Source organism: Sinohyriopsis cumingii, chromosome 2 (genome assembly GCF_028554795.1).
Source record: "Sinohyriopsis cumingii isolate HCF-2022 chromosome 2, ASM2855479v2, whole genome shotgun sequence".
Lineage (NCBI taxonomy): Eukaryota > Metazoa > Mollusca > Bivalvia > Unionida > Unionidae > Sinohyriopsis > Sinohyriopsis cumingii.
Genome location: NC_142962.1, coordinates 113,283,578 through 113,308,075, shown reverse-complemented (window position 1 = coordinate 113,308,075; position 24,498 = coordinate 113,283,578).

Sequence of the window (24,498 nt, the reverse complement as noted above, 5' to 3'; positions counted from 1 at the left end):
ACAATAACACAAAAGAGTATGCATTAAAACACATCACAATGCCCGACTCATCATTACAATAACACAAAAGAGTATGCATTAAAACACATCACCATGCCCGACTTATCATTACAATAACACAAAAGAGTATGCATTAAAACATATCACGATGCCCGACTTATCATTACAATAACACAAAAGAGTATGCATTAAAACACATCACCATGCCCGACTTATCATTACAATAACACAAAAGAGTATGCATTAAAACACATCACCATGCCCGACTCATCATTACAATAACACAAAAGAGTATGCATTAAAACATATCACGATGCCCGACTTATCATTACAATAACACAAAAGAGTATGCATTAAAACATATCACCATGCCCGACTCATCATTACAATAACACAAAAGAGTATGCATTAAAACATATCACCATGCCCGACTTATCATTACAATAACACAAAAGAGTATGCATTAAAACATATCACAATGCCCGACTCATCATTACAATAACACAAAAGAGTATGCATTAAAACACATCACCATGCCCGACTTATCATTACAATAACAAAAAAGAGTATGCATTAAAACACATCACAATGCCCGACTCATCATTACAATAACACAAAAGAGTATGCATTAAAACACATCACCATGCCCGACTTATCATTACAATAACACAAAAGAGTATGCATTAAAACATATCACGATGCCCGACTTATCATTACAATAACACAAAAGAGTATGCATTAAAACACATCACCATGCCCGACTTATCATTACAATAACACAAAAGAGTATGCATTAAAACACATCACAATGCCCGACTCATCATTACAATAACACAAAAGAGTATGCATTAAAACATATCACCATGCCCGACTTATCATTACAATAACACAAAAGAGTATGCATTAAAACATATCACCATGCCCGACTTATCATTACAATAACACAAAAGAGTATGCATTAAAACATATCACCATGCCCGACTTATCATTACAATAACACAAAAGAGTATGCATTAAAACATATCACGATGCCCGACTTATCATTACAATAACACAAAAGAGTATGCATTAAAACATATCACTATGCCCGACTTATCATTACAATAACACAAAAGAGTATGCATTAAAACATATCACGATGCCCCACTTATCATTACAATAACACAAAAGAGTATGCATTAAAACAAATCACCATGCCCGACTTATCATTACAATAACACAAAAGAGTATGCATTAAAACATATCACGATGCCCGACTTATCATTACAATAACACAAAAGAGTATGCATTAAAACACATCACCATGCCCGACTTATCATTACAATAACACAAAAGAGTATGCATTAAAACACATCACCATGCCCGACTAATCATTACAATAACACAAAAGAGTATGCATTAAAACATATCACGATGCCCGACTTATCATTACAATAACACAAAAGAGTATGCATTAAAACACATCACTATGCCCGACTTATCATTACAATAACACAAAAGAGTATGCATTAAAACATATCACGATGCCCGACTTATCATTACAATAATACAAAAGAGTATGCATTAAAACATATCACGATGCCCGACTTATCATTACAATAACACAAAAGAGTATGCATTAAAACATATCACCATGCCCGACTTATCATTACAATAACACAAAAGAGTATGCATTAAAACATATCACCATGCCCGACTTATCATTACAATAACACAAAAGAGTATGCATTAAAACATATCACGATGCCCGACTTATCATTACAATAACACAAAAGAGTATGCATTAAAACATATCACCATGCCCGACTTATCATTACAATAACAGAAAAGAGTATGCATTAAAACATATCACGATGCCCGACTTATCATTACAATAACACAAAAGAGTATGCATTAAAACACATCACCATGCCCGACTTATCATTACAATAATACAAAAGAGTATGCATTAAAACATATCACGATGCCCGACTTATCATTACAATAACACAAAAGAGTATGCATTAAAACACATCACCATGCCCGACTTATCATTACAATAACACAAAAGAGTATGCATTAAAACACATCACCATGCCCGACTTATCATTACAATAACACAAAAGAGTATGCATTAAAACATATCACGATGCCCGACTTATCATTACAATAACACAAAAGAGTATGCATTAAAACACATCACCATGCCCGACTTATCATTACAATAACACAAAAGAGTATGCATTAAAACACATCACCATGCCCGACTTATCATTACAATAACACAAAAGAGTATGCATTAAAACATATCACGATGCCCGACTTATCATTACAATAACACAAAAGAGTATGCATTAAAACACATCACCATGCCCGACTTATCATTACAATAACACAAAAGAGTATGCATTAAAACATATCACGATGCCCGACTTATCATTACAATAACACAAAAGAGTATGCATTAAAACATATCACCATGCCCGACTTATCATTACAATAACACAAAAGAGTATGCATTAAAACACATCACAATGCCCGACTCATCATTACAATAACACAAAAGAGTATGCATTAAAACACATCACCATGCCCGACTTATCATTACAATAACACAAAAGAGTATGCATTAAAACATATCACGATGCCCGACTTATCATTACAATAACACAAAAGAGTATGCATTAAAACACATCACCATGCCCGACTTATCATTACAATAACACAAAAGAGTATGCATTAAAACACATCACAATGCCCGACTCATCATTACAATAACACAAAAGAGTATGCATTAAAACACATCACCATGCCCGATTTATCATTACAATAACACAAAAGAGTATGCATTAAAACACATCACAATGCCCGACTCATCATTACAATAACACAAAAGAGTATGCATTAAAACATATCACCATGCCCGACTTATCATTACAATAACACAAAAGAGTATGCATTAAAACACATCACCATGCCCGACTTATCATTACAATAACACAAAAGAGTATGCATTAAAACATATCACGATGCCCGACTTATCATTACAATAACACAAAAGAGTATGCATTAAAACACATCACAATGCCAGACTCATCATTACAATAACACAAAAGAGTATGCATTAAAACATATCACGATGCCCGACTTATCATTACAATAACACAAAAGAGTATGCATTAAAACACATCACCATGCCCGACTTATCATTACAATAACACAAAAGAGTATGCATTAAAACATATCACAATGCCCGACTTATCATTACAATAACACAAAAGAGTATGCATTAAAACACATCACAATGCCCGACTCATCATTACAATAACACAAAAGAGTATGCATTAAAACACATCACCATGCCCGACTTATCATTACAATAACACAAAAGAGTATGCATTAAAACATATCACCATGCCCGACTTATCATTACAATAACACAAAAGAGTATGCATTAAAACACATCACAATGCCCGACTCATCATTACAATAACACAAAAGAGTATGCATTAAAACAAATCACCATGCCCGACTTATCATTACAATAACACAAAAGAGTATGCATTAAAACATATCACCATGCCCGACTTATCATTACAATAACACAAAAGAGTATGCATTAAAACACATCACAATGCCCGACTCATCATTACAATAACACAAAAGAGTATGCATTAAAACATATCACCATGCCCGACTTATCATTACAATAACACAAAAGAGTATGCATTAAAACACATCACCATGCCCGACTTATCATTACAATAACACAAAAGAGTATGCATTAAAACATATCACCATGCCCGACTTATCATTACAATAACACAAAAGAGTATGCATTAAAACATATCACGATGCCCGACTTATCATTACAATAACACAAAAGAGTATGCATTAAAACATATCACCATGCCCGACTTATCATTACAATAACACAAAAGAGTATGCATTAAAACATATCACGATGCCCGACTTATCATTACAATAACACAAAAGAGTATGCATTAAAACACATCACCATGCCCGACTTATCATTACAATAACACAAAAGAGTATGCATTAAAACATATCACGATGCCCGACTTATCATTACAATAACACAAAAGAGTATGCATTAAAACACATCACCATGCCCGACTTATCATTACAATAACACAAAAGAGTATGCATTAAAACACATCACCATGCCCGACTTATCATTACAATAACACAAAAGAGTATGCATTAAAACACATCACAATGCCCGACTCATCATTACAATAACACAAAAGAGTATGCATTAAAACACATCACCATGCCCGACTTATCATTACAATAACACAAAAGAGTATGCATTAAAACATATCACGATGCCCGACTTATCATTACAATAACACAAAAGAGTATGCATTAAAACACATCACCATGCCCGACTTATCATTACAATAACACAAAAGAGTATGCATTAAAACACATCACAATGCCCGACTCATCATTACAATAACACAAAAGAGTATGCATTAAAACATATCACGATGCCCGACTTATCATTACAATAACACAAAAGAGTATGCATTAATACATATCACCATGCCCGACTCATCATTATAATAACACAAAAGAGTATGCATTAAAACATATCACCATGCCCGACTTATCATTACAATAACACAAAAGAGTATGCATTAAAACATATCACAATGCCCGACACATCATTACAATAACACAAAAGAGTATGCATTAAAACACATCACCATGCCCGACTTATCATTACAATAACACAAAAGAGTATGCATTAAAACACATCACAATGCCCGACTCATCATTACAATAAGACAAAAGAGTATGCATTAAAACACATCACCATGCCCGACTTATCATTACAATAACACAAAAGAGTATGCATTAAAACATATCACGATGCCCGACTTATCATTACAATAACACAAAAGAGTATGCATTAAAACACATCACCATGCCCGACTTATCATTACAATAACACAAAAGAGTATGCATTAAAAAACATCACAATGCCCGACTCATCATTACAATAACACAAAAGAGTATGCATTAAAACATATCACCATGCCCGACTTATCATTACAATAACACAAAAGAGTATGCATTAAAACATATCACGATGCCCGACTTATCATTACAATAACACAAAAGAGTATGCATTAAAACATATCACCATACCCGACTTATCATTACAATAACACAAAAGAGTATGCATTAAAACATATCACGATGCCCGACTTATCATTACAATAACACAAAAGAGTATGCATTAAAACATATCACCATGCCCGACTTATCATTACAATAACACAAAAGAGTATGCATTAAAACATATCACGATGCCCGACTTATCATTACAATAACACAAAAGAGTATGCATTAAAACACATCACCATGCCCGACTTATCATTACAATAACACAAAAGAGTATGCATTAAAACATATCACAATGCCCGACTTATCATTACAATAACACAAAAGAGTATGCATTAAAATATATCACCATGCCCGACTTATCATTACAATAACACAAAAGAGTATGCATTAAAACACATCACCATGCCCGACTTATCATTACAATAACACAAAAGAGTATGCATTAAAACATATCACCATGCCCGACTTATCATTACAATAACACAAAAGAGTATGCATTAAAACATATCACGATGCCCGACTTATCATTACAATAACACAAAAGAGTATGCATTAAAACATATCACGATGCCCGACTTATCATTACAATAACACAAAAGAGTATGCATTAAAACACATCACAATGCCCGACTCATCATTACAATAACACAAAAGAGTATGCATTAAAACACATCACCATGCCCGACTTATCATTACAATAACACAAAAGAGTATGCATTAAAACATATCACCATGCCCGACTTATCATTACAATAACACAAAAGAGTATGCATTAAAACATATCACCATGCCCGACTTATCATTACAATAACACAAAAGAGTATGCATTAAAACATATCACGATGCCCGACTTATCATTACAATAACACAAAAGAGTATGCATTAAAACATATCACCATGCCCGACTTATCATTACAATAACACAAAAGAGTATGCATTAAAACATATCACGATGCCCGACTTATCATTACAATAACACAAAAGAGTATGCATTAAAACATATCACGATGCCCGACTTATCATTACAATAACACAAAAGAGTATGCATTAAAACATATCACCATGCCCGACTTATCATTACAATAACACAAAAGAGTATGCATTAAAACACATCACCATGCCCGACTTATCATTACAATAACACAAAAGAGTATGCATTAAAACACATCACAATGCCCGACTTATCATTACAATAACACAAAAGAGTATGCATTAAAACACATCACAATGCCCGACTTATCATTACAATAACACGAAAGAGTATGCATTAAAACACATCACCATGCCCGACTTATCATTACAATAACACAAAAGAGTATGCATTAAAACATATCACGATGCCCGACTTATCATTACAATAACACAAAAGAGTATGCATTAAAACATATCACGATGCCCGACTTATCATTACAATAACACAAAAGAGTATGCATTAAAACACATCACAATGCCCGACTCATCAATACAATAACACAAAAGAGTATGCATTAAAACATATCACCATGCCCGACTTATCATTACAATAACACAAAAGAGTATGCATTAAAACACATCACCATGCCCGACTTATCATTACAATAACACAAAAGAGTATGCATTAAAACACATCACAATGCCCGACTTATCATTACAATAACACAAAAGAGTATGCATTAAAACAAATCACCATGCCCGACTTATCATTACAATAACACAAAAGAGTATGCATTAAAACATATCACAATGCCCGACTTATCATTACAATAACAGAAAAGAGTATGCATTAAAACACATCACAATGCCCGACTCATCATTACAATAACACAAAAGAGTATGCATTAAAACACATCACCATGCCCGACTTATCATTACAATAACACAAAAGAGTATGCATTAAAACATATCACCATGCCCGACTTATCATTACAATAACACAAAAGAGTATGCATTAAAACACATCACAATGCCCGACTCATCATTACAATAACACAAAAGAGTATGCATTAAAACAAATCACCATGCCCGACTTATCATTACAATAACACAAAAGAGTATGCATTAAAACATATCACCATGCCCGACTTATCATTACAATAACACAAAAGAGTATGCATTAAAACACATCACAATGCCCGACACATGATTACAATAACACAAAAGAGTATGCATTAAAACATATCACCATGCCCGACTTATCATTACAATAACACAAAAGAGTATGCATTGAAACACATCAGCATGCCCGACTTATCATTACAATAACACAAAAGAGTATGCATTAAAACATATCACCATGCCCGACTTATCATTACAATAACACAAAAGAGTATGCATTAAAACATATCACGATGCCCGACTTATCATTACAATAACACAAAAGAGTATGCATTAAAACATATCACCATGCCCGACTTATCATTACAATAACACAAAAGAGTATGCATTAAAACATATCACGATGCCCGACTTATCATTACAATAACACAAAAGAGTATGCATTAAAACACATCACCATGCCCGACTTATCATTACAATAACACAAAAGAGTATGCATTAAAACATATCACGATGCCCGACTTATCATTACAATAACACAAAAGAGTATGCATTAAAACACATCACCATGCCCGACTTATCATTACAATAACACAAAAGAGTATGCATTAAAACACATCACAATGCCCGACTCATCATTACAATAACACAAAAGAGTATGCATTAAAACACATCACCATGCCCGACTTATCATTACAATAACACAAAAGAGTATGCATTAAAACATATCACGATGCCCGACTTATCATTACAATAACACAAAAGAGTATGCATTAAAACACATCACCATGCCCGACTTATCATTACAATAACACAAAAGAGTATGCATTAAAACACATCACCATGCCCGACTCATCATTACAATAACACAAAAGAGTATGCATTAAAACATATCACGATGCCCGACTTATCATTACAATAACACAAAAGAGTATGCATTAAAACATATCACCATGCCCGACTCATCATTACAATAACACAAAAGAGTATGCATTAAAACATATCACCATGCCCGACTTATCATTACAATAACACAAAAGAGTATGCATTAAAACATATCACAATGCCCGACTCATCATTACAATAACACAAAAGAGTATGCATTAAAACACATCACCATGCCCGACTTATCATTACAATAACAAAAAAGAGTATGCATTAAAACACATCACAATGCCCGACTCATCATTACAATAACACAAAAGAGTATGCATTAAAACACATCACCATGCCCGACTTATCATTACAATAACACAAAAGAGTATGCATTAAAACATATCACGATGCCCGACTTATCATTACAATAACACAAAAGAGTATGCATTAAAACACATCACCATGCCCGACTTATCATTACAATAACACAAAAGAGTATGCATTAAAACACATCACAATGCCCGACTCATCATTACAATAACACAAAAGAGTATGCATTAAAACATATCACCATGCCCGACTTATCATTACAATAACACAAAAGAGTATGCATTAAAACATATCACCATGCCCGACTTATCATTACAATAACACAAAAGAGTATGCATTAAAACATATCACCATGCCCGACTTATCATTACAATAACACAAAAGAGTATGCATTAAAACATATCACGATGCCCGACTTATCATTACAATAACACAAAAGAGTATGCATTAAAACATATCACTATGCCCGACTTATCATTACAATAACACAAAAGAGTATGCATTAAAACATATCACGATGCCCCACTTATCATTACAATAACACAAAAGAGTATGCATTAAAACAAATCACCATGCCCGACTTATCATTACAATAACACAAAAGAGTATGCATTAAAACATATCACGATGCCCGACTTATCATTACAATAACACAAAAGAGATGCATTAAAACACATCACCATGCCCGACTTATCATTACAATAACACAAAAGAGTATGCATTAAAACACATCACCATGCCCGACTAATCATTACAATAACACAAAAGAGTATGCATTAAAACATATCACGATGCCCGACTTATCATTACAATAACACAAAAGAGTATGCATTAAAACACATCACTATGCCCGACTTATCATTACAATAACACAAAAGAGTATGCATTAAAACATATCACGATGCCCGACTTATCATTACAATAATACAAAAGAGTATGCATTAAAACATATCACGATGCCCGACTTATCATTACAATAACACAAAAGAGTATGCATTAAAACATATCACCATGCCCGACTTATCATTACAATAACACAAAAGAGTATGCATTAAAACATATCACCATGCCCGACTTATCATTACAATAACACAAAAGAGTATGCATTAAAACATATCACGATGCCCGACTTATCATTACAATAACACAAAAGAGTATGCATTAAAACATATCACCATGCCCGACTTATCATTACAATAACAGAAAAGAGTATGCATTAAAACATATCACGATGCCCGACTTATCATTACAATAACACAAAAGAGTATGCATTAAAACACATCACCATGCCCGACTTATCATTACAATAATACAAAAGAGTATGCATTAAAACATATCACGATGCCCGACTTATCATTACAATAACACAAAAGAGTATGCATTAAAACACATCACCATGCCCGACTTATCATTACAATAACACAAAAGAGTATGCATTAAAACACATCACCATGCCCGACTTATCATTACAATAACACAAAAGAGTATGCATTAAAACATATCACGATGCCCGACTTATCATTACAATAACACAAAAGAGTATGGATTAAAACACATCACCATGCCCGACTTATCATTACAATAACACAAAAGAGTATGCCTTAAAACACATCACCATGCCCGACTTATCATTACAATAACACAAAAGAGTATGCATTAAAACATATCACGATGCCCGACTTATCATTACAATAACACAAAAGAGTATGCATTAAAACACATCACCATGCCCGACTTATCATTACAATAACACAAAAGAGTATGCATTAAAACATATCACGATGCCCGACTTATCATTACAATAACACAAAAGAGTATGCATTAAAACATATCACCATGCCCGACTTATCATTACAATAACACAAAAGAGTATGCATTAAAACACATCACAATGCCCGACTCATCATTACAATAACACAAAAGAGTATGCATTAAAACACATCACCATGCCCGACTTATCATTACAATAACACAAAAGAGTATGCATTAAAACATATCACGATGCCCGACTTATCATTACAATAACACAAAAGAGTATGCATTAAAACACATCACCATGCCCGACTTATCATTACAATAACACAAAAGAGTATGCATTAAAACACATCACAATGCCCGACTCATCATTACAATAACACAAAAGAGTATGCATTAAAACACATCACCATGCCCGATTTATCATTACAATAACACAAAAGAGTATGCATTAAAACACATCACAATGCCCGACTCATCATTACAATAACACAAAAGAGTATGCATTAAAACATATCACCATGCCCGACTTATCATTACAATAACACAAAAGAGTATGCATTAAAACACATCACCATGCCCGACTTATCATTACAATAACACAAAAGAGTATGCATTAAAACATATCACGATGCCCGACTTATCATTACAATAACACAAAAGAGTATGCATTAAAACACATCACAATGCCAGACTCATCATTACAATAACACAAAAGAGTATGCATTAAAACATATCACGATGCCCGACTTATCATTACAATAACACAAAAGAGTATGCATTAAAACACATCACCATGCCCGACTTATCATTACAATAACACAAAAGAGTATGCATTAAAACAGATCACAATGCCCGACTCGTCATTACAATAACACAAAAGAGTATGCATTAAAACACATCACCATGCCCGACTTATCATTACAATAACACAAAAGAGTATGCATTAAAACATATCACAATGCCCGACTTATCATTACAATAACACAAAAGAGTATGCATTAAAACATATCACGATGCCCGACTTATCATTACAATAACACAAAAGAGTATGCATTAAAACATATCACGATGCCCGACTCATCATTACAATAACACAAAAGAGTATGCATTAAAACATATCACCATGCCCGACTTATCATTACAATAACACAAAAGAGTATGCATTAAAACATATCACCATGCCCGACTCATCATTACAATAACACAAAAGAGTATGCATTAAAACACATCACAATGCCCGACTCATCATTACAATAACACAAAAGAGTATGCATTAAAACATATCACAATGCCCGACTTATCATTACAATAACACAAAAGAGTATGCATTAAAACACATCACAATGCCCGACTCATCATTACAATAACACAAAAGAGTATGCATTAAAACATATCACGATGCCCGACTTATCATTACAATAACACAAAAGAGTATGCATTAAAACATATCACGATGCCCGACTCATCATTACAATAACACAAAAGAGTATGCATTAAAACACATCACAATGCCCGACTTATCATTACAATAACACAAAAGAGTATGCATTAAAACATATCACAATGCCCGACTTATCATTACAATAACACAAAAGAGTATGCATTAAAACACATCACAATGCCCGACTCATCATTACAATAACACAAAAGAGTATGCATTAAAACATATCACGATGCCCGACTTATCATTACAATAACACAAAAGAGTATGCATTAAAACACATCACCATGCCCGACTTATCATTACAATAACACAAAAGAGTATGCATTAAAACATATCACAATGCCCGACTCATCATTACAATAACACAAAAGAGCATGCATTAAAACACATCACCATGCCCGACTTATCATTACAATAACACAAAAGATTATGCATTAAAACACATCACCATGCCCGACTTATCATTACAATAACACAAAAGAGTATGCATTAAAACATATCACGATGCCCGACTCATCATTACAATAACACAAAAGAGTCTGCATTAAAACATATCACCATGCCCGACTTATCATTACAATAACACAAAAGAGTATGCATTAAAACATATCACGATGCCCGACTTACCATTACAATAACACAAAAGAGTATGCATTAAAACATATCACGATGCCCGACTTATCATTACAATAACACAAAAGAGTATGCATTAAAACACATCACAATGCCCGACTCATCATTACAATAACACAAAAGAGTATGCATTAAAACATATCACGATGCCCGACTTATCATTACAATAACACAAAAGAGTATGCATTAAAACATATCACCATGCCCGACTTATCATTACAATAACACAAAAGAGTATGCATTAAAACACATCACCATGCCCGACTTATCATTACAATAACACAAAAGAGTATGCATTAAAACACATCACAATGCCCGACTTATCATTACAATAACACAAAAGAGTATGCATTAAAACACATCACAATGCCCGACTTATCATTACAATAACACAAAAGAGTATGCATTAAAACACATCACCATGCCCGACTTATCATTACAATAACACAAAAGAGTATGCATTAAAACATATCACGATGCCCGACTTATCATTACAATAACACAAAAGAGTATGCATTAAAACATATCACCATGCCCGACTTATCATTACAATAACACAAAAGAGTATGCATTAAAACACATCACCATGCCCGACTTATCATTACAATAACACAAAAGAGTATGCATTAAAACATATCACAATGCCCGACTCATCATTACAATAACACAAAAGAGTATGCATTAAAACATATCACCATGCCCGACTTATCATTACAATAACACAAAAGAGTATGCATTAAAACACATCACCATGCCCGACTTATCATTACAATAACACAAAAGAGTATGCATTAAAACACATCACCATGCCCGACTTATCATTACAATAACACAAAAGAGTATGCATTAAAACATATCACGATGCCCGACTTATCATTACAATAACACAAAAGAGTATGCATTAAAACATATCACCATGCCCGACTTATAATTACAATAACAGAAAAGAGTATGCATTAAAACACATCACAATGCCCGACTCATCATTACAATAACACAAAAGAGTATGCATTAAAACATATCACCATGCCCGACTAATCATTACAATAACACAAAAGAGTATGCATTAAAACACATCACCATGCCCGACTTATCATTACAATAACACAAAAGAGTATGCATTAAAACATATCACGATGCCCGACTTATCATTACAATAACACAAAAGAGTATGCATTAAAACACAACACCATGCCCCACTCATCATTACAATAACACAAAAGAGTATGCATTAAAACACATCACCATGCCCGACTTATCATTACAATAACACAAAAGAGTATGCATTAAAACGTATCACGATGCCCGACTTATCATTACAATAACACAAAAGAGTATGCATTAAAACACATCACCATGCCCGACTTATCATTACAATAACACAAAAGAGTATGCATTAAAACACATCACAATGCCCGACTTATCATTACAATAACACAAAAGAGTATGCATTAAAACATATCACCATGCCCGACTTATCATTACAATAACACAAAAGAGTATGCATTAAAACACATCACCATGCCCGACTTATCATTACAATAACACAAAAGAGTATGCATTAAAACACATCACCATGCCCGACTTATCATTACAATAACACAAAAGAGTATTCATTAAAACATATCACGATGCCCGACTTATCATTACAATAACACAAAAGAGTATGCATTAAAACATATCACCATGCCCGACTTATCATTACAATAACACAAAAGAGTATGCATTAAAACACATCACCATGCCCGACTTATCATTACAATAACACAAAAGAGTATGCATTAAAACACATCACCATGCCCGACTTATCATTACAATAACACAAAAGAGTATGCATTAAAACATATCACGATGCCCGACTTATCATTACAATAACACAAAAGAGTATGCATTAAAACACATCACCATGCCCGACTCATCATTACAATAACACAAAAGAGTATGCATTAAAACACATCACCATGCCCGACTTATCATTACAATAACACAAAAGAGTATGCATTAAAACATATCACGATGCCCGACTTATCATTACAATAACACAAAAGAGTATGCATTAAAACACATCACCATGCCCGACTTATCATTACAATAACACAAAAGAGTATGCATTAAAACATATCACAATGCCCGACTCATCATTACAATAACACAAAAGAGTATGCATTAAAACACATCACCATGCCCGACTTATCATTACAATAACACAAAAGAGTATGCATTAAAACACATCACCATGCCCGACTTATCATTACAATAACACAAAAGAGTATGCATTAAAACACATCACCATGCCCGACTTATCATTACAATAACACAAAAGAGTATGCATTAAAACACATCACCATGCCCAACTTGTCATTACAATAACACAAAAGAGTATGCATTAAAACATATCACGATGCCCGACTTATCATTACAATAACACAAAAGAGTATGCATTAAAACATATCACCATGACCGACTTATCATTACAATAACACAAAAGAGTATGCATTAAAACATGTCACCATGCCCGACTTATCATTACAATAACACAAAAGAGTATGCATTAAAACAAATCACAATGCCCGACTTATCATTACAATAACACAAAAGAGTATGCATTAAAACACATCACCATGCCCGACTCATCATTACAATAACACAAAAGAGTATGCATTAAAACACATCACCATGCCCGACTTATCATTACACTAACACAAAAGAGTATGCATTAAAACACATCACCATGCCCGACTTATCATTACAATAACACAAAAGAGTATGCATTAAAACATATCACCATGCCCGACTTATCATTACAATAACACAAAAGAGTATGCATTAAAACATATCACAATGCCCGACTTATCATTACAATAACACAAAAGAGTATGCATTAAAACACATCACAATGCCCGACTCATCATTACAATAACACAAAAGAGTATGCATTAAAACATATCACGATGCCCGACTTATCATTACAATAACACAAAAGAGTATGCATTAAAACACATCACCATGCCCGACTTATCATTACAATAACACAAAAGAGTATGCATTAAAACACATCACAATGCCCGACTCATCATTACAATAACACAAAAGAGTATGCATTAAAACATATCACGATGCCCGACTTATCATTACAATAACACAAAAGAGTATGCATTAAAACACATCACAATGCCCGACTCATCATTACAATAACACAAAAGAGTATGCATTAAAACACATCACCATGCCCGACTTATCATTACAATAACACAAAAGATTATGCATTAAAACACATCACCATGCCCGACTTATCATTACAATAACACAAAAGAGTATGCATTAAAACATATCACGATGCCCGACTTATCATTACAATAACACAAAAGAGTATGCATTAAAACACATCACCATGCCCGACTTATCATTACAATAACACAAAAGAGTATGCATTAAAACATATCACAATGCCCGACTCATCATTACAATAACACAAAAGAGTATGCATTAAAACATATCACCATGCCCGACTTATCATTACAATAACACAAAAGAGTATGCATTAAAACACATCACAATGCCCGACTCATCATTACAATAACACAAAAGAGTATGCATTAAAACATATCACGATGCCCGACTTATCATTACAATAACACAAAAGAGTATGCATTAAAACACATCACCATGCCCGACTTATCATTACAATAACACAAAAGAGTATGCATTAAAACATATCACAATGCCCGACTCATCATTACAATAACACAAAAGAGCATGCATTAAAACACATCACCATGCCCGACTTATCATTACAATAACACAAAAGATTATGCATTAAAACACATCACCATGCCCGACTTATCATTACAATAACACAAAAGAGTATGCATTAAAACATATCACGATGCCCGACTTATCATTACAATAACACAAAAGAGTATGCATTAAAACACATCACCATGCCCGACTTATCATTACAATAACACAAAAGAGTATGCATTAAAACATATCAGAATGCCCGACTCATCATTACAATAACACAAAAGAGTATGCATTAAAACACATCACCATGCCCGACTTATCATTACAATAACACAAAAGAGTATGCATTAAAACATATCACCATGCCCGACTTATCATTACAATAACACAAAAGAGTATGCATTAAAACATATCACCATGCCCGACTTATCATTACAATAACACAAAAGAGTATGCATTAAAACATATCACGATGCCCGACTTACAATTACAATAACACAAAAGAGTATGCATTAAAACATATCACCATGCCCGACTTATCATTACAATAACACAAAAGAGTATGCATTAAAACATATCACCATGCCCGACTTATCATTACAATAACACAAAAGAGTATGCATTAAAACACATCACCATGCCCGACTTCTCATTACAATAACACAAAAGAGTATGCATTAAAACATATCACGATGCCCGACTCATCATTACAATAACACAAAAGAGTATGCATTAAAACACATCACAATGCCCGACTTATCATTACAATAACACAAAAGAGTATGCATTAAAACACATCACAATGCCCGACTTATCATTAGAATAACACAAAAGAGTATGCATTAAAACACATCACCATGCCCGACTTATCATTACAATAACACAAAAGAGTATGCATTAAAACATATCACGATGCCCGAATTATCATTACAATAACACAAAAGAGTATGCATTAAAACATATCACCATGCCCGACTTATCATTACAATAACACAAAAGAGTATGCATTAAAACACATCACAATGCCCGACTCATCATTACAATAACACAAAAGAGTATGCATTAAAACATATCACCATGCCCGACTTATCATTACAATAACACAAGAGAGTATGCATTAAAACACATCACCATGCCCGACTTATCATTACAATAACACAAAAGAGTATGCATTAAAACACATCACCATGCCCGACTTATCATTACAATAACACAAAAGAGTATGCATTAAAACACATCACCATGCCCGACTCATCATTACAATAACACAAAAGAGTATGCATTAAAATACATCACCATGCCCGACTTATCATTACAATAACACAAAAGAGTATGCATTAAAACACATCACCATGCCCGACTCATCATTACAATAACACAAAAGAGTATGCATTAAAACATATCACAATACCCGACTTATCATTACAATAACACAAAAGAGTATGCATTAAAACACATCACAATGCCCGACTCATCATTACAATAACACAAAAGAGTATGCATTAAAACATATCACGATGCCCGACTCATCATTACAATAACACAAAAGAGTATGCATTAAAACATATCACCATGCCCGACTTATCATTACAATAACACAAAAGAGTATGCATTAAAACATATCACGATGCCCGACTTATCATTACAATAACACAAAAGAGTATGCATTAAAACATATCACAATACCCGACTTATCATTACAATAACACAAAAGAGTATGCATTAAAACACATCACAATGCCCGACTCATCATTACAATAACACAAAAGAGTATGCATTAAAACATATCACCATGCCCGACTCATCATTACAATAACACAAAAGAGTATGCATTAAAACATATCACCATGCCCGACTTATCATTACAATAACACAAATGAGTATGCATTAAAACATATCACGATGCCCGACTTATCATTACAATAACACAAAAGAGTATGCATTAAAACACATCACCATGCCTGACTTATCATTACAATAACACAAAAGAGTATGCATTAAAACATATCACGATGCCCGACTTATCATTACAATAACACAAAAGAGTATGCATTAAAACATATCACGATGCCCGACTTATCATTACAATAACACAAAAGAGTATGCATTAAAACACATCACGATGCCCGACTTATCATTACAATAACACAAAAGAGTATGCATTTAAACATATCACCATGCCCGACTTATCATTACAATAACACAAAAGAGTATGCATTAAAACACATCACCATGCCCGACTCATCATTACAATAACACAAAAGAGTATGCATTAAAACATATCACAATACCCGACTTATCATTACAATAACACAAAAGAGTATGCATTAAAACACATCACAATGCCCGACTCATCATTACAATAACACAAAAGAGTATGCATTAAAACATATCACGATGCCCGACTTATCATTACAATAACACAAAAGAGTATGCATTAAAACATATCACGATGCCCGACTTATCATTACAATAACACAAAAGAGTATGCATTAAAACACATCACCATGCCCGACTCATCATTACAATAACACAAAAGAGTATGCATTAAAACATATCACCATGCCCGACTTATCATTACAATAACACAAAAGAGTATGCATTAAAACATATCACGATGCCCGACTTATCATTACAATAACACAAAAGAGTATGCATTAAAACATATCACGATGCCCGACTTATCATTACAATAACACAAAAGAGTATGCATTAAAACACATCACCATGCCCGACTTATCATTACAATAACACAAAAGAGTATGCATTAAAACATATCACCATGCCCGACTTATCATTACAATAACACAAAAGAGTATGCATTAAAACACATCACAATGCCCGACTCATCATTACAATAACACAAAAGAGTATGCATTAAAACATATCACGATGCCCGACTTATCATTACAATAACACAAAAGAGTATGCATTAAAACATATCACGATGCCCGACTTATCATTACAATAACACAAAAGAGTATGCATTAAAACACATCACAATGCCCGACTCATCATTACAATAACACAAAAGAGTATGCATCAAAACATATCACAATACCCGACTTATCATTACAATAACACAAAAGAGTATGCATTAAAACACATCACCATGCCCGACTCATGATTACAATAACACAAAAGAGTATGCATTAAAACACATCACCATGCCCGACTTATCATTACAATAACACAAAAGAGTATGCATTAAAACATATCACGATGCCCGAGTTATCATTACAATAACACAAAAGAGTATGCATTAAAACACATCACTATGCCCGACTTATCATTACAATAACACAAAAGAGTATGCATTAAAACATATCACGATGCCCGACTTATCATTACAATAACACAAAAGAGTATGCATTAAAACATATCACGATGCCCGACTTATCATTACAATAACACAAAAGAGTATGCATTAAAACACATCACCATGCCCGACTTATCATTACAATAACACAAAAGAGTATGCATTAAAAAACATCACCATGCCCGACTTATCATTACAATAACACAAAAGAGTATGCATTAAAACATATCACGATGCCCGACTTATCATTACAATAACACAAAAGAGTATGCATTAAAACATATCACCATGCCCGACTTATCATTACAATAACACAAAAGAGTATGCATTAAAACACATCACCATGCCCGACTTATCATTACAATAACACAAAAGAGTATGCATTAAAACATATCACGATGCCCGACTTATCATTACAATAACACAAAAGAGTATGCATTAAAACACATCACCATGCCCGACTCATCATTACAATAACACAAAAGAGTATGCATTAAAACACATCACCATGCCCGACTTATCATTACAATAACACAAAAGAGTATGCATTAAAACATATCACGATGCCCGACTTATCATTACAATAACACAAAAGAGTATGCATTAAAACATATCACGATGCCCGACTTATCATTACAATAACACAAAAGAGTATGCATTAAAACACATCACCATGCCCGACTTATCATTACAATAACACAAAAGAGTATGCATTAAAACACATCACCATGCCCGACTTATCATTACAATAACACAAAAGAGTATACATTAAAACACATCACCATGCCCGACTCATCATTACAATAACACAAAAGAGTATGCATTAAAACACATCACCATGCCCGACTTATCATTACAATAACACAAAAGAGTATGCATTAAAACATATCACGATGCCCGACTTATCATTACAATAACACAAAAGAGTATGCATTAAAACACATCACCATGCCCGACTTATCATTACAATAACACAAAAGAGTATGCATTAAAACATATCACCATGCCCGACTTATCATTACAATAACACAAAAGAGTATGCATTAAAACACATCACAATGCCCGACTCATCATTTCAATAACACAAAAGAGTATGCATTAAAACACATCACCATGCCCGACTTATCATTACAATAACACAAAAGAGTATGCATTAAAACACATCACCAAGCCCGACTTATCATTACAATAACACAAAAGAGTATGCATTAAAACACATCACCATGCCCGACTGATCATTACAATAACACAAAAGAGTATGCATTAAAACATATCACGATGCCCGACTTATCATTACAATAACACAAAAGAGTATGCATTAAAACACATCACCATGCCCGACTTATCATTACAATAACACAAAAGAGTATGCATTAAAACACATCACCATGCCCGACTTATCATTACAATAACACAAAAGAGTATGCATTAAAACACATCACCATGCCCGACTTATCATTACAATAACACAAAATAGTATGCATTAAAACACATCACCATGCCCGACTGATCATTACAATAACACAAAAGAGTATGCATTAAAACACATCACCATGCCCGACTTATCATTACAATAACACAAAAGAGTATGCATTAAAACACATCACCATGCCCGACTGATCATTACAATAACACAAAAGAGTATGCATTAAAACATATCACGATGCCCGACTTATCATTACAATAACACAAAAGAGAATGCATTAAAACTCATCACCATGCCCGACTTATCATTACAATAACACAAAAGAGTATGCATTAAAACACATCACCATGCCCGACTTATCATTACAATAACACAAAAGAGTATGCATTAAAACACATCACCATGCCCGACTTATCATTACAATAACACAAAAGAGTATGCATTAAAACATATCACCACGCCCGACTTATCATTACAATAACACAAAAGAGTATGCATTAAAACATATCACCATGCCCGACTTATCATTACAATAACACAAAAGAGTATGCATTAAAACACATCACAATGCCCGACTTATCATTACAATAACACAAAAGAGTATGCATTAAAACACATCACCATGCCCGACTTATCATTACAATAACACAAAAGAGTATGCATTAAAACACATCACAATGCCCGACTTATCATTACAATAACACAAAAGAATATGCATTAAAACATATCACGATGCCCGACTTATCATTACAATAACACAAAAGAGTATGCATTAAAACATATCACCATGCCCGACTTATCATTACAATAACACAAAAGAGTATGCATTAAAACATATCACCATGCCCGACTTATCATTACAATAACACAAAAGAGTATGCATTAAAACACATCACAATGCCCGACTTATCATTACAATAACACAAAAGAGTATGCATTAAAACACATCACCATGCCCGACTTATCATTACAATAACACAAAAGAGTATGCATTAAAACACATCACCATGCCCGACTTATCATTAGAATAACACAAAAGAGTATGCATTAAAACATATCACCATGCCCGACTTATCATTACAATAACACAAAAGAGTATGCATTAAAACATATCACCATGCCCGACTTATCATTACAATAACACAAAAGAGTATGCATTAAAACACATCACAATGCCCGACTTATCATTACAATAACACAAAAGAGTATGCATTAAAACACATCACCATGCCCGACTTATCATTACAATAACACAAAAGAGTATGCATTAAAACATATCACGATGCCCGACTTATCATTACAATAACACAAAAGAGTATGCATTAAAACACATCACCATGCCCGACTTATCATTGCAATAACACAAAAGAGTATGCATTAAAACATATCACGATGCCCGACTCATCATTACAATAACACAAAAGAGTATGCATTAAAACATATCACGATGCCCGACTCTGAATTATTATTACAATGACACAAAAGAGTATGCTTTAAAACACATCACCATGCCCGACTTATCATTACAATAACACAAAAGAGTATGCATTAAAACATATCACGATGCCCGACTTATCATTACAATAACACAAAAGAGTATGCATTAAAACACATCACAATGCCCGACTCATCATTACAATAACACAAAAGAGTATGCATTAAAACATATCACCATGCCCGACTTATCATTAAAATAACACAAAAGAGTATGCATTTAAACATATCACGATGCCCGACTTATCATTACAATAACACAAAAGAGTATGCATTAAAACATATCACCATGCCCGACTTATCATTACAATAACACAAAAGAGTATGCATTAAAACACATCACCATGCCCGACTCATCATTACAATAACACAAAAGAGTATGCATTAAAACACATCACCATGCCCGACTTATCATTACAATAACACAAAAGAGTATGCATTAAAACATATCACGATGCCCGACTTATCATTACAATAACACAAAAGAGTATTGATTAAAACATATCACCATGCCCGACTTATCATTACAATAACACAAAAGAGTATGCATTAAAACATATCACGATGCCCGACTTATCATTACAATAACACAAAAGAGTATGCATTAAAACACATCACAATGCCCGACTCATCATTACAATAACACAAAAGAGTATGCATTAAAACACATCACCATGCCCGACTTATCATTACAATAACACAAAAGAGTATGCATTAAAACACATCACCATGCCCGACTCATCATTACAAAAACACAAAAGAGTATGCATTAAAACACATCACCATGCCCGACTTATCATTACAATAACACAAAAGAGTATGCATTAAAACACATCACCATGCCCGACTTATCATTACAATAACACAAAAGAGTATGCATTAAAACATATCACGATGCCCGACTTATCATTACAATAACACAAAAGAGTATGCACTAAAACATATCACCATGCCCGACTTATCATTACAATAACACAAAAGAGTATGCATTAAAACATATCACAATGCGCGACTCATCATTACAATAACACAAAAGAGTATGCATTAAAACACATCACCATGCCCGACTCATCATTACAATAACACAAAAGAGTATGCATTAAAACACATCACCATGCCCGACTTATCATTACAATAACACAAAAGAGTATGCATTAAAACATATCACGATGCCCGACTTATCATTACAATAACACAAAAGAGTATGCATTAAAACACATCACCATGCCCGACTTATCATTACAATAACACAAAAGAGTATGCATTAAAACATATCACCATGCCCGACTTATCATTACAATAACACAAAAGAGTATGCATTAAAACACATCACAATGCCCGACTCATCATTACAATAACACAAAAGAGTATGCATTAAAACACATCACCATGCCCGACTTATCATTACAATAACACAAAAGAGTATGCATTAAAACACATCACCAAGCCCGACTTATCATTAGAATAACACAAAAGAGTATGCATTAAAACACATCACCATGCCCGACTGATCATTACAATAACACAAAAGAGTATGCATTAAAACATATCACGATGCCCGACTTATCATTACAATAACACAAAAGAGTATGCATTAAAACACATCACCATGCCCGACTTATCATTACAATAACACAAAAGAGTATGCATTAAAACACATCACCATGCCCGACTTATCATTACAATAACACAAAAGAGTATGCATTAAAACACATCACCATGCCCGACTTATCATTACAATAACACAAAAGAGTATGCATTAAAACATATCACGATGCCCGACTTATCATTACAATAACACAAAAGAGTATGCATTAAAACATATCACCACGCCCGACTTATCATTACAATAACACAAAAGAGTATGCATTAAAACATATCACCATGCCCGACTTATCATTACAATAACACAAAAGAGTATGCATTAAAACACATCACAATGCCCGACTTATCATTACAATAACACAAAAGAGTATGCATTAAAACACATCACCATGCCCGACTTATCATTACAATAACACAAAAGAGTATGCATTAAAACACATCACAATGCCCGACTTATCATTAAAATAACACAAAAGAGTATGCATTAAAACATATCACCATGCCCGACTTATCATTACAATAACACAAAAGAGTATGCATTAAAACATATCACCATGCCCGACTTATCATTACAATAACACAAAAGAGTATGCATTAAAACATATCACCATGCTCGACTTATCATTACAATAACACAAAAGAGTATGCATTAAAACACATCACAATGCCCGACTTATCATTACAATAACACAAAAGAGT